Consider the following 17,500-nt stretch of genomic DNA (forward strand, 5'->3'; position numbering starts at 1 on the left):
GAAAGAGACACTAAACGAAGCAGGGTGCTTTCGTATATTACATCTTCGGTTAGTTTTTCTTTCCTAGTGGTTACTCTTGTATAAATGAACACAAGTCCCCAGTATTTCTTATTAGCATATATATATATATACTGTATATATACATTTATATATATATGTATATACATATATATATATACATATATATACATTTATATATATACATATATACACACATATATATATATATATATATATATATACACATATATTTACACACATTTTAACAACCACAATGGACTTTAATTCTAAGCCATCAAAGGCCGACATACAGAAATTGAAATGTGGTACTGCTAAGGACTCAAACCCGGCATACTCATGACAAGTGCGGCAGTGACTTACCAACTAGGCTCTATTGATAACCTAGTTGGTAAGTCACTGCCGCACTTGTCATGAGGATGCCGGGTTCGAGTCCTTGGCAGTACCACATTTCAATTTCTGTATGTCAGCCTTTGATGGCTTAGAATTAAAGTGTTTCGTGGTTGTTAAAATTGATCTCTAATCACTGGGACTCATTCAGTGTTGTACAAACATACATACATACATATATATGTGTGTGTGTGTGTGTGTGTGTACGATTAGGGAAAATCCCTTTGAGAGAGTCTAGAAAGTAGTATCAATTTTGCCATTATCCTTTTGTACTCCGCTACTAGACAAAGGCTTCTCCCAACCTATAGCGAGTCTCACAACCACCCTCACCTGTGCCACATCACGCCTACAAACTTCTCTGTCTCATTTCCCCCATCCACTCTTCCACGCTTACCATCTCTTGGCATCCAGTCAGCAGGTAGTTGATATTTAAGTGTTTTAAGGTGTCAACTTGGGTGTTATGTCTACTAAGTTATCGGAGGTCTAGATGGAAGGCTGAGTATTCTTTGGTGGAAGATCTATACTGTATCAAAGCCTTCACTGCCAACACTGTTGGCTCCTAGAAAGTCAACACGGGCAGTGCTTTCTGTTATCACTATGGTTGTCACTTTCGCGGTACTTCCACCATAATGGATACCATCAGTTCTATCAACATACCTCTCCATGCCAACACCACCAATTAGGTCATTGTCGTTAATGTCCACACTGTTTTAGATGTTGTAACTGCTGCTGTTACTACCACCACTACTGTCATCTCTATTACTGTTACTACCTACTACTACTACTTGTACCATAACCCCAATTAGTACCACCACTATTACTACCACCACTACTACTATCACTACTACTACTACTGCTTGTACCATAACCCCAATTTGTACCACCACTATTACTACCACCACTAATACTATCACTACTACTACTACTTGTACCATAACCCCAATTAGTACCACCACTAATACTACCACCACCACTACTACTATCACTACTACTACTACTACTACGAGCACTACTACTTCTATTACTTGTACTATAACCCCAATTAGTACCACCACTATTACTACCACCACCACTACTACTATCATTACTACTACTACTTGTACCATAACCCCGATTAATACCACCACTATTACTACCACCACTACTACTATCACTACTACTACTACTACTACCACTACTACGAGTACTACTACTACTACTATTACTACTTGTACCATAACCCCAATTAGTACGACCACTATTACTACCACCACTACCAACACCAGCATACAGGTGAAGCAAGAACTTGACCAATTCGTAGCGACATCGACGTCGGCGTCGCCGTCAGGAGAAGGACCAGAAGAAGGCAGTGATACTACGAGAATGGTCCCGTCCTCCTCCTCCCCCTCCTCCCCCTCTCTCCCTCTCATCCCCCTCCTTGACCCTCTTCTACTGTGTCAACTGTTGACAAACAGACATTGATGACGTGACACAGTCGTGATGTATCCTGCGCGCAGTCACAACAACGTGTAGTACACACATACACACACACACACACACACACACACACACACACACACACACACACACACACACACACACACACACACACACACACACACACACACACACACACACACACACACACACACACACACACACACACACACACACACACACACACACACACACACACACACACACACACACACACACACACACACACACAGGACGAACCTACTCTGACTCATTCCGCCTACGCTAATCCTCTATGGGTGTAAGAAGGGACTAACTACAGTGCAACAATGTAAGATGAAAACACTTGAAGACCTTTAAGGCTGTGGGAAGCTTAGCAAACACACACACACACACACACACACACACACACACACACACACACACACACACACACACACACACACACACACACACACACACACACACTTACCTCACCCTTATCCTTACCTTCACCCTGGATTCACCCTAATTAGAACACAGTCTCGGGCCTCGTAGGGTGTTCCCCTAAAGGGTCACTAATGTGACGGATATCCAGAATAGTGACTATAAGTGACTAACAAAACGAATAACTAACTAAACATATAACTAACCTATCCTCATTGATCGGATTTTATCAGAAACCTTCAAGGTGTTTGAGTTTCGACCAAAGCAAGCGACCAGAATTTGCAGAAGATCAAACGGTGTTGATATATGAGGTGTCCAAAAACAGAAGGGCATCCCCGCCATTTTTACTGGTTTCGAGTTAAACACGGATCGTGAAAAGTGTATGCTTCATATATATATATATATATATATATATATATATATATATATATATATATATATATATATATATATATATATATATATATCACTAAGTCACTAAAACGCGTGAATGTAAGATTTTGCAGAAAACCACTCTGGAAATAACACTATGACCCGAACCTTTTCGTCTATTTAGACATTTTCCAGGAATACACTCCTACCCATTGTCATTCTGTATGTCTTGAAAATGTCTAAATAGACGAAAACGTTCGGATTATAGTGTCTTATTTCCCGAGTGTTTTTCTGCGATATGTATGTATATATATATGTATATATATATATATATATATATATATATATATTTTTACATATGTATATATATATATATCTTGAGAGCGCAATGGGTTTAGTCACTGACGCTTTGTCACACCCGAGCTGAGTTCGAGTCCTCGGCTCGACCACGTTTTAATTTCCAGCATATGCTTCCTTCGAGCTCCTCATTAGTCTCAAATGCGATAGCATGGAATTAAAAGTGAATTCTGGTTGAAAACATGTTAATCTGTTTACTGGGAACCATTCAGTATATGTATCTATGTGTATATATATATATATATATATATATATATATATATATATATATATAAATATATATATATATTATATATATATATATATATATATATATGTTGAGACATTGTGACAAGTTGAAAAAAGTGGAAAAATGAGTCTCGTTCCGAGTTTATTCCTGACCGGTTTCGCTTGAAGAAGAAGCTACAAGCGAAACCGGTCAGGAATGAACTCGGAACGAGACCCGTGACTCTCTTTTTCCACCTTTTTCATATATATACATATATATATATATATATATATATATATATATATATATATATGCATGCATTGTTAAAATCGACAGCATTAGTGAGGTTGATCTACAGGAACAACTACAGGCAGAAAGTACGAAACGCCGCCACCACCACCAGAGCCAACTTCCCCCACGCCTGAAGGAAGCCGCAGAACAACTGCGCAACAACGGGAGGATTGTCATCAGAAGAGCAGACAAAGCTTCCTGCTATGTGATCCTCAACAGGGAAACTTACTTTCAGAAATGTCGTGACATCCTCCTAGATGATTCCAAGTTTAAACGTATTTCTCGTAACCCTGTTGTTCAGATTAAATCTAGACTTAATGAACTTATTTCCACTGTTAACGCCGTGATAGGAGGTAACAAATTTGCACCCCTAGTCGGTGATTTTTCTCCTGGTTATTTTTATGGTAATGTTAAGACCCATAAGGAAGGAAACCCCCTCAGACCCATTATTTCCCAAATTCCTACCCCCTCTTATAGCGTAGCTAAAACCCTTCATGAAATAATTTCTCCTTATATCCCTAATACTTATTCTTTAAAGTCTAGGGACGAATTCATAGACATCTTAAAAGATAATAAGCCTAACGGCATTATAGCATCGTTGGATGCTGCTAGTTTATTTTCAAACGTACCTGTGCTTAGGACTATTAACATCATTTTGGAATATGTTTATGAACACGCAGATTTCCCCCCTCCAACCATCCCGAAGCACATAATGGAAGAGATGCTGAAAATCTGCACTACCGAGGCCCCCTTTAAATGTCCGGAGGGAAAGTTGTACGTCCAGCACGACGGGATAGCGATGGGTTCCCCCCTGGGAGTACTCTTTGCCCAAGCGTTCATGTCGGCAGTAGAGGAAGCAGTCTTTAAAGATGACGTCACCAAACCTTCATTATACTACAGGTACATCGACGACATCTTTGTGTGCGCACAGTCAGAAGCCCTTCTCCAGGGATTGAGACTGCGCCTCCAGGAGGAATCTGGTCTTAGCTTCACGACGGAAATGAATAAGGATGGTAAACTCCCTTTCCTTGATATTTTAGTGGACTCTTCTTCCGGGGAATTTACAACGAAGGTGTACAGGAAACCTACGAACTCTGAGAAATGTTTGAACTATAAAAGTGAGTGCCCGACAAGTTATAAAACCAGTGTGATTAGAGCGTATGTCCGTAGGGCTATCAAAGTTTGTTCTTCCTGGCAGGCTCTGCATACAGAATTGCAGCACATCCGCCAGATTCTAGTTAATAATGGTTTCCCTAATAGTGATTTTGATGCAATTTGTAATAAAATTATGTGTGACCACCTTTCCCCACAAACATCCCCTAAGCCCCAATTCATTGATATATACTACCATAACATCTTCAACAAGAGTTACAAAAAAGATGAGAAAATAATTAAAGATATCATCACTAAAAACTGCCACCCGGTTTCTAAAGATAAGGAAATCCGCGTGGTTGTTTACTATTCCAACCCTAAAACAAGCTCATTGGTAATAACTAATAACTTAAATAGTAATACTGAGACCATGTCTAAAACTAATTGTGTATATGAATTTACTTGTACAACCGGGAACTGTGTAGCCCGTGAAACAGCATATATTGGTTTTACTAGATGTAGTCTCAGTAGGAGAATAACTATGCATTTGCAAAATGGGGCTATAAAACATCATTTAATGAAATTCCATAACCTAACAGCCACCCGTGAATACCTAGTTTCAAACACTAAGATTATAGCAAGCAATAGGGATGTACATAAACTTAAGCTTCTAGAAGCTATGTTTATCAGGGAATGTAGTCCTATTATTAATATCCAAAGCAACATGACCTCTGTCATTGCATTGTATAGCAGCGCAGCCAAGCTACTACCGAACGCGACCTCTCTCCGAAACCCCCCCTCCACCTCCTCCCACCCACTCCTTCCATCCTCCCCCCAACCCCCTAACCCCCAACCCCCCCAACCCTCTTCTTCACGTATTAACGAGATACCACCCCCGCCCTCTAATCCGCCCTCCACCACCACCCAAGCCGGCTAGGTGCGTATATATATATGTCACCGAACGAAGGCTTTCTTCGTCATTTCATTGGACCTTTTAACTTTTGTAAGTAGCGGTCCCCATCAGCCCATGTAGAGTGTTAGAATGTGTGATTTTGCGCATTTTTTATTTTTTTTTTCTATATTTGTATAATTGTTTGGATTTACATGTTGTTTTCTTTTTTCTGTACGTCAATATTATCTATGTTACAGAATTTCCTGAAGATGTCTCTTTGTTAGACGAAACGTTGAAATAAATGAATAATTTTGGCAACTTGGTCTATGCCCACCCTCCAAATGGCAGAATATTGGTTAGAAAACTGGAGAATACCCACAAGAAGATCAACAACCTCACTAATGCTGTCGATTTTAACAATGCATGCATACAAGAGAATCTGCTCCCCAGATATTCAAATATATATATACATATATATGTATATATATATATATATATATATATATATATATATATATATATATATATATATAATATATACACACATCCGAGTAAAAGTGGCGGGGATGCCCCTCGGTTTCTGGACGCCTCATATGATGTCGCTACAGGTTGGGTGTCCGATCCTATCGTGGCAATTGAAAACATTAAAATATAAAAATATATATATATATATAGATAAGTAAATGAATAAATGAATAGGTAAATAAGCTGATAAATGTATGGAATAGTCCCGTTTTACTCACTTTTTATAACCACACGTGTAGACCACAACAACAACGACAACAACAACAACAACAACATCGAATGAGAAAAAACAATAAATGTTTCTGTGGCAAACACATAAATGACCGCACCACAAACCCAATATTTTTTTTTTTTTTATGTTTAGTCACATTTATACGAAAACGGCTAACATTTACTTACCTTTTTTAATATAACAAGACGAAAAAAAATATATTAAAATCCCTAAGGACACTTGGTCCCTTAGTAAGGAGAACTTACTCTAGGCCTTCCTCAGCTAAGACCTTTACGGCCTGACCTTTGGGTAGGTTTGCCCCCCCCCCACTCTGACCTTTCCAGGTTGAACTTCCCCCTACCCCTTTCACACATGTATATTCCCCTTAAGGGTTTATCACATTAGTCTGTGTTTCCTCCAACCTCCAGTTAATCGGCGCTACCGCCCACCCCCAGAACTTTTTCCGACGTAAAATCACTATGACAAACTATTTTGTTTTCTCAGTAATTTACGTGGAATGTCATGTCAATTCCAGCATATCAGATTCCTTCCCGAAAGCTGCGGGCTGCAAATCTGCTCCAACAGTCGTAGGAAAAATATCCCAGTGTGATACTTCCCAAGTCAGTCATCAGACTTGGAAAAACTAATCCAGTTTCTCTAACCCAACACACCCACTGTAGGCTACCATTCCGTGATGTATAAATACATTACACATTGTATTCTGCGTCTGTGTGTTTGAAGGAGCTTCAACAAGTGAAATGTTGTACATTGGGTCCCTTGCTCACATGATGTTTACTCATACCATGCGCGCATGAGGACAAATCACATAGGACAAACGCAACCAATCACATACCGCATAGTAGGCGCATGGAAGAAGGATGAGAGAAGTAATTTTTCAGTAATGTTTCTATACAAAAATATTCTTGCTATTTTCTCAGTGCCTGTTATGAAGTTGAATTTAATCTAACATAACCTAACTTAACCTAACCTGGCTTGATGTTGTCTAACTTAACCTAAACAAGCCCTACTTAACCCAACCCTACCTAACCTAATCCTACTTAATCTAACCAAACCACTCCTTACCCAATTTAACTAAGGCCTACTTGACCTAACCTAACTTAACCTAACCTTACCTAACCTAACCTTACCTAACTGAGTCAGAGTTAGCTTACCAGTAGACGTGGCGTGAGCCATTTTCCGCAAACCTAAAATAAATAAATAAATAAATAAATGTAATAATAATAGTAATGATAATAATGATAAAATGAAAATAAACAGATAAATAAATGACAGTGTTACGGCCATCACCAGCGCTTCCCACCACTTGACGGGATAAACGAAAGTCAATATTGATGGGAGCGTATTTGTAAGTATGACTTCTTCAAACTAGTCTGATTATCGGCAGCCGTTGCGAGTTCGTTTGAATTCAAACGACTTCGGTTACAATCTTCCGTTTTTCGAATTTCCAAAAGTCAAATGACCTTCGCGTCATAGACTGAAAAACTGAAGAGCAAACAAAGAGAGGACAAATCTTTACAAAAGTTAGACACAACTTTGAAACATTCTTAGGGAGGTCTAGAATACTGTAATTAAAAATTTCCTCTAGATATTCAATTTTACAAAGGTTAACGAGAATAGGCCTAGTGTGAAGCGGCCTTTACCTGTGATTGAATAAAATCACCCGGCGGCAAGCGAAGTAAATACAAGACTCGAACCTACTCACCCACCTTTCCCTTCCCTCCACTCCCTCCGTCTCCCTCAATCCCACTCCCTCCCACGCCTCCCTCAACCCCTTCCTCCTCTTTTCCCCTTCACTCCCTACCGTTTCTCCCTCGCTCCTCCCCCTCCCCTACTCCCCCTTCCCCCTTCCCCTTCTTATCATCGTTATCATAATCATCAGTTTTTCATTTATGATATCCACTCCCCTCCCCGCAGTACGGCGCAGTACCTCCTTCTACTCCTCCTTCCTCCTCCTCCTCCTCCTCCTCCTCCTTCCTCCTCCTCCTCCTCCTCCTCCTCTGTGTACCCCTTCTACTCTTCCTTCTCCCCCATACGCATACTCTTCCTCCTCCATCATCTTTCTCCGTCATTTGTTTAGGTTGGCAATTAGTGTGAATAGTTTATAAATTCTTGGTTATTTGTTTATTGATTTATGTATTAATTTATATATTTATTTACATATTTATTCCTTTATTCATTTATTTCTCAACTTTGTATCGTTTGAGCTGGACAAACAGAAGCTGTAGTTAATTATCTCCTTGGGTTTGTGGGGACCCTGTAGCAGGTTGGTAGTTCTTCCCCTTGGTGCACAACCCATGTACAGTTGACTTCACTTCGACAGTATAAAAGAAGAAAAAAATAATAATGATGATAAAATTGTATTGGTTGCCGATTTACATATGTGTGTGTGTGTGTGTGTGTGTGTATGTGTGTATGTGTGTGTGCGTGTGTTTGTGTACGATTCAGAACGATCCGAGATGAGGCATTAACAAGTTAACCTTGATGGTCGATGTATTAGCAAGCTACCTTGTCGATTTCTTGGACCAGATGGCGGTTGGGCCTCGTTGACACACACACACACACACACACACACACACACACACACATACACATACACACATACACATACACATACACATACACACACATACACACACACACACACACACACATACGTACGCACGTAGTACCTGTTTGAAGGTTTGGCAGTTTCTCTTCTAATTGAGACCTCATAGGTTTCATGACCAGTTCCATGCAACTGCCTCAAAGCGTTATCACACTGGGCTATTTTTCCTCCAATCTCCAATTAATCGGCGGTACCGCCCACCTCCAGCACTTTTTCCACCGTAAAATCTCTATAGCAAACTATTTTGTTTTCTCAACATTTAACATAGAATGCCATTTGATATGCTGGAGGAAAATAATTTTCCTCCAGCATATCAGATTCCTTTCCGAAAGCTGTGGGCTGCACATCTGCTCCAACAGTCGAAGGAGAAATTGCCCAGTGTGATAACGCCTCAGGCGGGTATCTCGTGACGAGATGTAGATGAGTGTGATAGTGTGCTGTTCGCAATTTTTCATTTTCGGTCCTGGAAATCCTTGAATAAAAAGAATTTTGTAAAAGGAAATCGTGATGCCACGGAATTGGACGACAAAGCTCCTTTCTAGTTTTTCTCTTTTTTCTTTTCTCTTCTTTTCTTTAGTGACGAGCGGAGTGGAAAAAATTCGAGATTAAGGAAAAAAAAATTGTATTTTGCAAGGATGATAATGTCCGCCCGCAGGACTCAAACCCCAGTGAGGGTTCTGTCAGCGAGACGGAGTAATGATATATCCTGGAACACATAAGCTCTTAGTTCGAATATCGAATGCCGAGTTACAGAACCGAGTTGAATTAGGCATCGCGTATTTTATTGCTTTACGCAAAAACCGAGGAAGAAGAGAGAGGGGAGATGGAAAGAGGAGAAGAGAGCGAAGAGGAGATTAAGGGAGGTGGGGGAAGGGAAAGAGTGGGAAATTCACAGATAAACTGATGATTTAACAAAGCCTGGCAGAGCGACAAAGAGAGATAGAGACAGACAGAGAGACAGAGAAAGAGAGAGAAACAGAGAAAAAGAGAGACAGACAGAAAGAAGCAGAAAGAGAGAGAGGAAGAGAGAAAAAGAGAGAGGAAGAGATGAAAAAGAGAGAGGGAGAGAGAAGCTAGAGGGAGGGGCGCGGGGAGGTGGACAGAGATGGCGAGCGACACGAGTGGCGTTGGCGCCGTCGGGCGGGTGTTACGATAGCCAGTTGGACTACGGTGGGCGTGATAAGGTCTCGGATCCCCGCCGGCGCGACGGGCGGCGGCGGCGGCGGCTGCGACGGCAGCTGCGGCTGCGGCCCGATCATCCGCACGCAATGTCCGATCATTTGGGATGTCGCCTAACTAGTAGGAAGAGCTGAACTAGATAAAGTGAGGGTTTGGATCATAGGTAGCTAGTTATACTAATGTTGTATGTGAAACTAGAGCTACGTGTACTAAAACTCATCACAGGTAGTGATGTAATACTAATTGTAGTACTAGTTGTAGCAGCTGTAGTTCAGATGGTGGTTGTAGTAGTAATCGTAGGGAAATTAGTAGTTTGTTTGTCAGACTAATGTCATACTTACGGTAATATTACCATCACCTGTAGTAACTATTACTGATGCTCGAGTTTCCATCCACTTGTGCTATCATACAGTCTCACACACACTACGGAGGTCCGGGTTCGACTCTCGCCCGGGGCTGAAATAATATCAGTATCGCAGTGCTGAGGGGTGTTACTCCAACTCTCGTGGGCGGGGAGTTGGGGGTGTGCGTGTGTGCAAGGTCATAGCATTACCCATAGATCGGACCTACGAGCTCTGAGCTCTCTTCCAGGAGGGAAATAGCTGTCGATCACGAGTCCAACACGTGATCCAAAGACCAAGTGAATACACACACACACACACACACACACACACACACACACACACACACACACACACACACACACACACACATTCACACATTCACACATTCACGTAGTGTCTACGAAGCTTCTTAATAATGATTCGACCAAGCTTTGCCCTTTGTGTGTCTACTGCTACATCTACGTCTACTATCGATCAGGTAGATAAATGCACACGCATACACGCACGCACAGACAAGCGCGCACATATATGCATACACGCGCGCGCACACACACACACACACACACACACACATACACACACACACACACACACACACACACACACACACACACACACACACACACACACACACACACACACACACACACACATTCTACAACACCTCACCCCAACCAACAATCGAGTTTCATATTTGGGCTGAACATCTACGATTATCGCGTTGTATGGTTGCCAGCGCCTCGGTGGAGCCGGGGGGGGGGGGGGTGGAGGAGGGGGAGGGGGGGAAAGGGGGGTCACACCACAGACAACAATGACCACCGAGCTGCTATCACTCTTTCGGACACAATGGGGTCCCATCGTCGACAACGTCCAAGCTTTAGGTGTCAGAGATTCTGACGCCAAAAGGGGGTGGAGGGTGGAAGGGGGGAAGGAAGGAGGGGGTGCCAGTGGGTGTGGAAAGGGGAGGAAAGGGCAGTGGGAGGGGGTGATGGTTTGATGGGATGAGGAAATGGATTGGGTAATGCTAGACCACACGGATTTTGAACACGTGGTGTTTGTAATACCAGGAATGGGCGGTATGTCGTATATGACCTAAAGAACTGTGTGTGCGTATGTGTGTGTGTGTGTGTGTATTCACCTTGGTCTTTGGATCACGTGTTGGACTCATGATCGACAGCTATTTCCCTCCCGGAAGAGAGCTCATACGACCGATCTATGGGTAATGCTATGACCTTTCACACACACACACACCCAACTCCCCGCCCACGAGAGTCAGAGTAACGACCCGAAGCACAGCGATACCGAAATAATTTCGGCCCTGGGCAGGATTCGAACCAGGTACTGCGAGCACCCCCTGGTTCGAATCCTGTCCAGGGCCGAAATTATTTCGGCATCGCTGCGCGCGTGTGTGTGTGTTTCAGCTCTGCTGGGTGTGTTCGTGAGGGTGTTCCTTCAGCTGAATAAAATCACAAGACGTCAACAAAATCCCCAAATTATTCCACCGAAACAACGGAGGGGAGAGGAGGAAGATGGTGGTCAAGAAGTAGGTGCACAAGACCGATGTAACGGTGTAACGGGGAGGTATGGGGGAAAGATGTGTGTGCGTGTGCGTGCGTACCAGATGCTCATTCTCGTTCTTCTCGACTTGAAAGCGAAAGTAAATGCGTGGCCATCGAAGTCATGAGGTGCTTTTGTGGTTCTCGAGTTGGAGGACAAGACAATGGATGGGAGTTAAGGGCAGGAAAGGGAGTTAAAAGGAATGGAAGCGGACTGCCTTCCAGACCCCAAAGACAAGGGGTAAATGAAAGGCGTCCAGGAACAGAACTGAATGGAGGGGAAGTCCTGGAATGTCAGGGAGAGAGATTTAGTGTCAAGTATCAGGCCCGAACTCGGCAGAAGAAACGACTTCATCAACCGCGTAGTTAACGAGTAGGGAAGAAGCACTTCCCGCACAGACAGTAGCATGTAATGCATTTCTAAAAGGTCAAGGCTTGTTTAGACAAACACCCAAGCTGTGTGTTTCTTTGTTTTAGTTAGTTAACTTGCTTGTTTAGTTACGTGTTCGTCTGTTTTATTGTGGTTTTCTGCATACGATCTGGTTTAAGCTTTCTAAGATTTCCAATGGGCCCATAAGGATTTATATGATTTTTTTATGTCAATGGAACTAGGAAAAACGCACCTTAGTAAAAATTCGCATAATGCAATAATTAACCTGAAATTTATAATGTTAGAATTGTTCTACAATGTGCAAATCAAGATCAGTTCCTTGTGTCTTTGGATCTTGTGAGTTTTCTGTTGTAGTGGTCCACAGGTTGTTGTTGTTTTGGAATGCAGTATACCAACGCTTCCATCCTTATGGGCAATCTTTCGTTGGTACACATATTACGAGTAGAAAGTGCTTGGGAAAGGGGGGAATGTAAGAAATAAATAATGGCTTGGACGAGGTCCGGGGTAAGGGTATTGATCAGTGTTCAATAGATGAAAAAATAAATCAGTTATAGCTCAGGTAGATGACAAAACAATAATAATAATAATAAATCAGCAGATGAGGAAATGCGTAAAATTGTGTTCAGCAAAGACAAAACGTTATTAGATTTTATTATATTTTTATTCAATTCATAAAGTTCCCCAGGGTTACAAGAAGTCTAGCATTATTGCATGTGTAACTGCCATAATTCATCATTAGCAATGAAAAGGTTAAGTGCTCGTTTTGTTGGTTGGTGAGAAATACGTGGCTTTCTGTAAACATCAAATGTGTACGTATTACATTGATAATATCACTGAAAGTGCTCAGACCAGTGCAGGAGCCCCGAGTTATCCCCTTAAACGACGCTACAACCCTTGTTAACCCGGATTAACTAAGGTATCGGAACTAAGTATAGATTTGAGGTAGTCTGGGTTAATTTAAAGAAAGTTAGGGAGTATTTTTTAAACCCGTTTCCCAAGGTAGCGGCCTTAGAGAAGAAAACAAATAGATCCAGATAAAAGTGGGCGGGGTTTGTGACTGACGTCACATCGTCTGTGTGATGACGTCATGTCGACGGCAAGGACACTTTGAACAAACATAAACCGACTTGTAATACATTAAGATTTGCTCCTTTTTCTGCGTTTTACGACTTGTGTACTTATTCTCGCTGCTGCCGGGAGGCTTTATTCAGCTGAAGGGAAATTTACATTCGCAGGGAGAGAGTTAAGCAGTCAGGCAAGAGGCATAAGGCAATCACGAGCCTTTGGGACTTTGTGGAGCCAGATGATCGAGTGATGATTCGTTTTTGAGAACGTGCACTCACATACACGCACACACGTACACACGCAATCTTGCACCCATACAATTGTGTGTGTGTGTTTGTGTGTGTGTGTGTGTGTGTGTGCGCGCGCGTATGCGTGTAGGTGTTAGCACACATTTTATGTAATATCGTATGGGAAGGGTCTGCATATTTAAATATTTATGTTCCCAAACTGATCTTATATATATATATATATATATATATATATATATATATATATATATATATATATATATATATATATATATATATAATATACTCTGTATGTCCTCATATAGAGCGATAACAGATGTACCGTTTACATAAAGACTATAATATTGACCTACCACCACATCAAAGATGGGTGAACGATATAGAGGAAATCGATCACATAATGGAGACAGTCAGTGTTCGTCACAGACCACTCAATATACCCACAAAGCATACGAATCCCTCGGCTGATATGTAAACATAGAAAGACCTAAGCTCATGAGATTCTGTTGAGTATAAAGAAGCTCGCATAAGGGGGAAGGCTGTGTATGATGAATAGGGTAGGTTTGTGTGTGAGGGGGGGATAGAGGCCGGGGTGGGGGGGAATAGAGGCCGGGGGTGGGGATGGGGGGCGAGGGTAGACGGGCGATGTGGCGACACCTTGGCGTCAGACTTAGTCGTGGCCTCGTGGCGCCAATCTCACGCACACGCGCGCACGTACACATACGTACATATGCACACGCACACACGCACACGCGAGTAAGAGCGCACTCTCGCACACACACACACACACACACACACACACACACACACACACACACACACACACACACACACACACACACACACACACACACACACACACACACACACACACACGGCTCGCTAGTGTAGTGGTTAGTGTCCTGGCCTGCTAGCTCATTGGAACTAAGATCGAACCCTTTTTGGGATTCAGTATGAGTCATAGTACTACAAGCCTTCACTGTCTCCTTTGAGCATTGGGATGGTGTGTGTGTGTGTGTGTGTGTGTGTGTGTGTGTGTGTGTGTGTGTGTGTGTGTGTGTGTGTGTGTGTGTGTACGGTCCTATCCTTACTCATAGATGAAGTCATACGGAATACATAGCTCTCATCCGAAAGGGTAATACCTGCCGATCACGAGTCTGGCACTTGATCCAAGACCGGTGAATCTCGCATATACACAAACCCAGTAGTCCATTCACAAAGACTTAATTTAATGCTCACCTTTATACCTGGACAAACATAGTTCTTTGTGTGTTTATTAATCTTTGTTTTCTATACACACGCGCGCACACACACACACACACACACACACACACACACACACACACACATACACACACACACACACGCACACACACGCACACACACACACAAACACGTACATGTACACACACACACGTACACACAGCCAAAACGGTAGGTGGAATTCAATGCCAACGTTGTGTGCAGTATGATGTAAATAGTAGAGATGGAAATAGACTACGAGTGGCATACACAACAGGAGAGGAAATATAAAAAGGAGGTTTCGGGTAAGAGAGAGAGAGAGAGAATAGTGTATGTTTGCTATTTTCTTTTTTTAATGGGTTGATTTATTTATCATTAATATTTGTTTTCATTGTTGTTATTGTCATTGTTATTATTATTATTATTATCATTATTATTATTACCATTATTATTATTATCATTATTATTATTATTATTATTATTATTACTATTATTATTATCATTGAAATTATATGATAAATATCATCATAAGGATTACAGTTTCGTTTATTCGTTTACTAAGCTATATATTTATTTATCAATTAATTTATCCTTTTATTTGTAAGATATATTGAATTCAGAATAGATTATATAACAAAGTAAAATAGTAAGAAAATAAATCAAAGATGTCTGTTGAAACTAAATATTTGTGATGTAATTTGTCGTTTGTTTATTTATTTATCTATTTATTTTTAACGGAGAGAGAAAGGTGACATCATCGTGGTCACTGGGTAAATAAAATCACACACACACACGCGCGCGCACACACACACACACACACACACACACACACACACACACACACACACACACACACACACACATACTAACACACACACACACACACACACTCACTCTCATTCTCGGCGGCGCGGTTGGTAGAGCACTGGACTGGGAAGTACGGTGGTGCTCGCAGTACCCAGTTCGAATCCTGCCCAGGGCCGAAATTATTTCGGTATCGCTGTGCTTCGGGTCGTTACTCTGACTCTCGTGGGCGGGGAGTTGTGTGTGTGTGTGTGTGTGTGAAAGGTCATAGCATTACCCATAGATCGGTCATACGAGCTCTGAGCTCTCTTCCGGGAGGGAAATAGCTGTCGATCATGAGTCCAACACGTGATCCAAAGACCAAGGTGAATACACACACACACACATCTGTATTTCTTGTATATCTTTAGTTGGTACATGTTTGCGTTGTTGGATACAAGTGCGTCGTTCGACGCTCGCGTCAAATTATGAAAAAATATATATCCAAAAGAGAGTGGAATTTATTATTATCTAGTTAGTCTTCATGGCAGTATGTTGCAAAATGGTTAAGTTTTTCTGTTACTCTTTCGTTCATTTTCTTTGATTTATTTATTTGTTTATTTAATTATTATTACTTATCTATCATTTTAGTGTGATTATAAGCAGTCATATTCATCAGTATCATTTGTCATTGCTATCAAGGTGCCGTTGTAAGTCGTATTTTTGTAGAATAACCAAACATAAACAAACATCTAATGATGTACTGTAAGAGTTGTATCACAAAGTACATTTACGCTATTTGTTACACAAATTCATACAATTGTAAGAATAACACAGGAATAGGGGTAGTAAATGTATTGGAATTTCAATTATGCTTCGTCGCATGTCGATCCTGGTCTTGGGCTCCTGTGACGTCATGTCGCGTCGCCACTGTCGTCGTCTTCTTCGCTGCCTCCCAGTCGAAAGTTTCTATGTCATAAACTAACCTGAAGACGCCAGTTAGCGCCAGTAATTATAGTGAATACATCACTATGAATTACCTACAGAATGGTAGTTAATGACGTGAGCCGAGTTGTTCATTGCTGGAAAATCCCCCTATGATCCCATGGTATCGTTAAAAATCAGCCTTGAGACGACATTTGCCAGTATTGTAATTGTTGTTGTATTTGTTAATAATCATAATTGTCGATGTTGTTGGTGTCGTTGAAATATGAAAGTAAACCTAATTTCCTCAAATCTTTTTTTTTTTTGTAGGCACGGATAAGTCTGCTAATTTTTTGTTAAAAAATATTAATGATTTCTCTGAGATCATTGGGGGGGAGGTAATATACCTTTCAGAATGTGAGAGGAACTCACTTGATCGTGTGTGTTTCAGGAGCTTCAAGATTCTAGGCGTTTTGTTCTAGTGTCTAGAGCAGCGTTTCTCAACCATTTTACCCTTGCGTAACCTTTAAAATAAATTGCATGTCTCAAGGAACCCCTGCGCAAAAAAGAAAAAAAAAAAACTTGCACCATATCTTTCTCATTTTATTTTCATCGTAATGATAGGTTAGATAGGATGATGTCTATATTACAACATTGCAATAACCAAGAATATGTCGTGCGTGTTTAAATATATTACGTATATGAAATTAGATAAAAAAAATCAAAAGTGCATTACCATATCTCACTTGTTCTCACGGAACCCTAAGGGACCTTTTGCGGAACCTTAGGTTTCCGGTGAACCCTGGTTGAGAAACGCTGTTCTAGAGACTAGACCATGGGCCGATATTAGGTAACTGATCAAAAGTAATTAGAAAATGGTAATGAGGATAATTACTTTAGGTAAT

The 17,500-nt window shown here is 41.2% G+C and overlaps 1 protein-coding gene across 1 annotated transcript in view; it reads left to right on the forward strand.

Annotated features, from left to right (window-relative positions):
- The window catches only part of Dad (Daughters against dpp), a 169,906-nt gene that overhangs the window by 107,730 nt on the left and 44,676 nt on the right, over positions 1 to 17,500 (forward strand). The window lies entirely within an intron of this gene.

The sequence above is a fragment of the Oratosquilla oratoria genome, chromosome 38 (genome assembly GCF_046742065.1).
Source record: "Oratosquilla oratoria isolate Oo_2021 chromosome 38, ASM4674206v1, whole genome shotgun sequence".
Lineage (NCBI taxonomy): Eukaryota > Metazoa > Arthropoda > Malacostraca > Stomatopoda > Squillidae > Oratosquilla > Oratosquilla oratoria.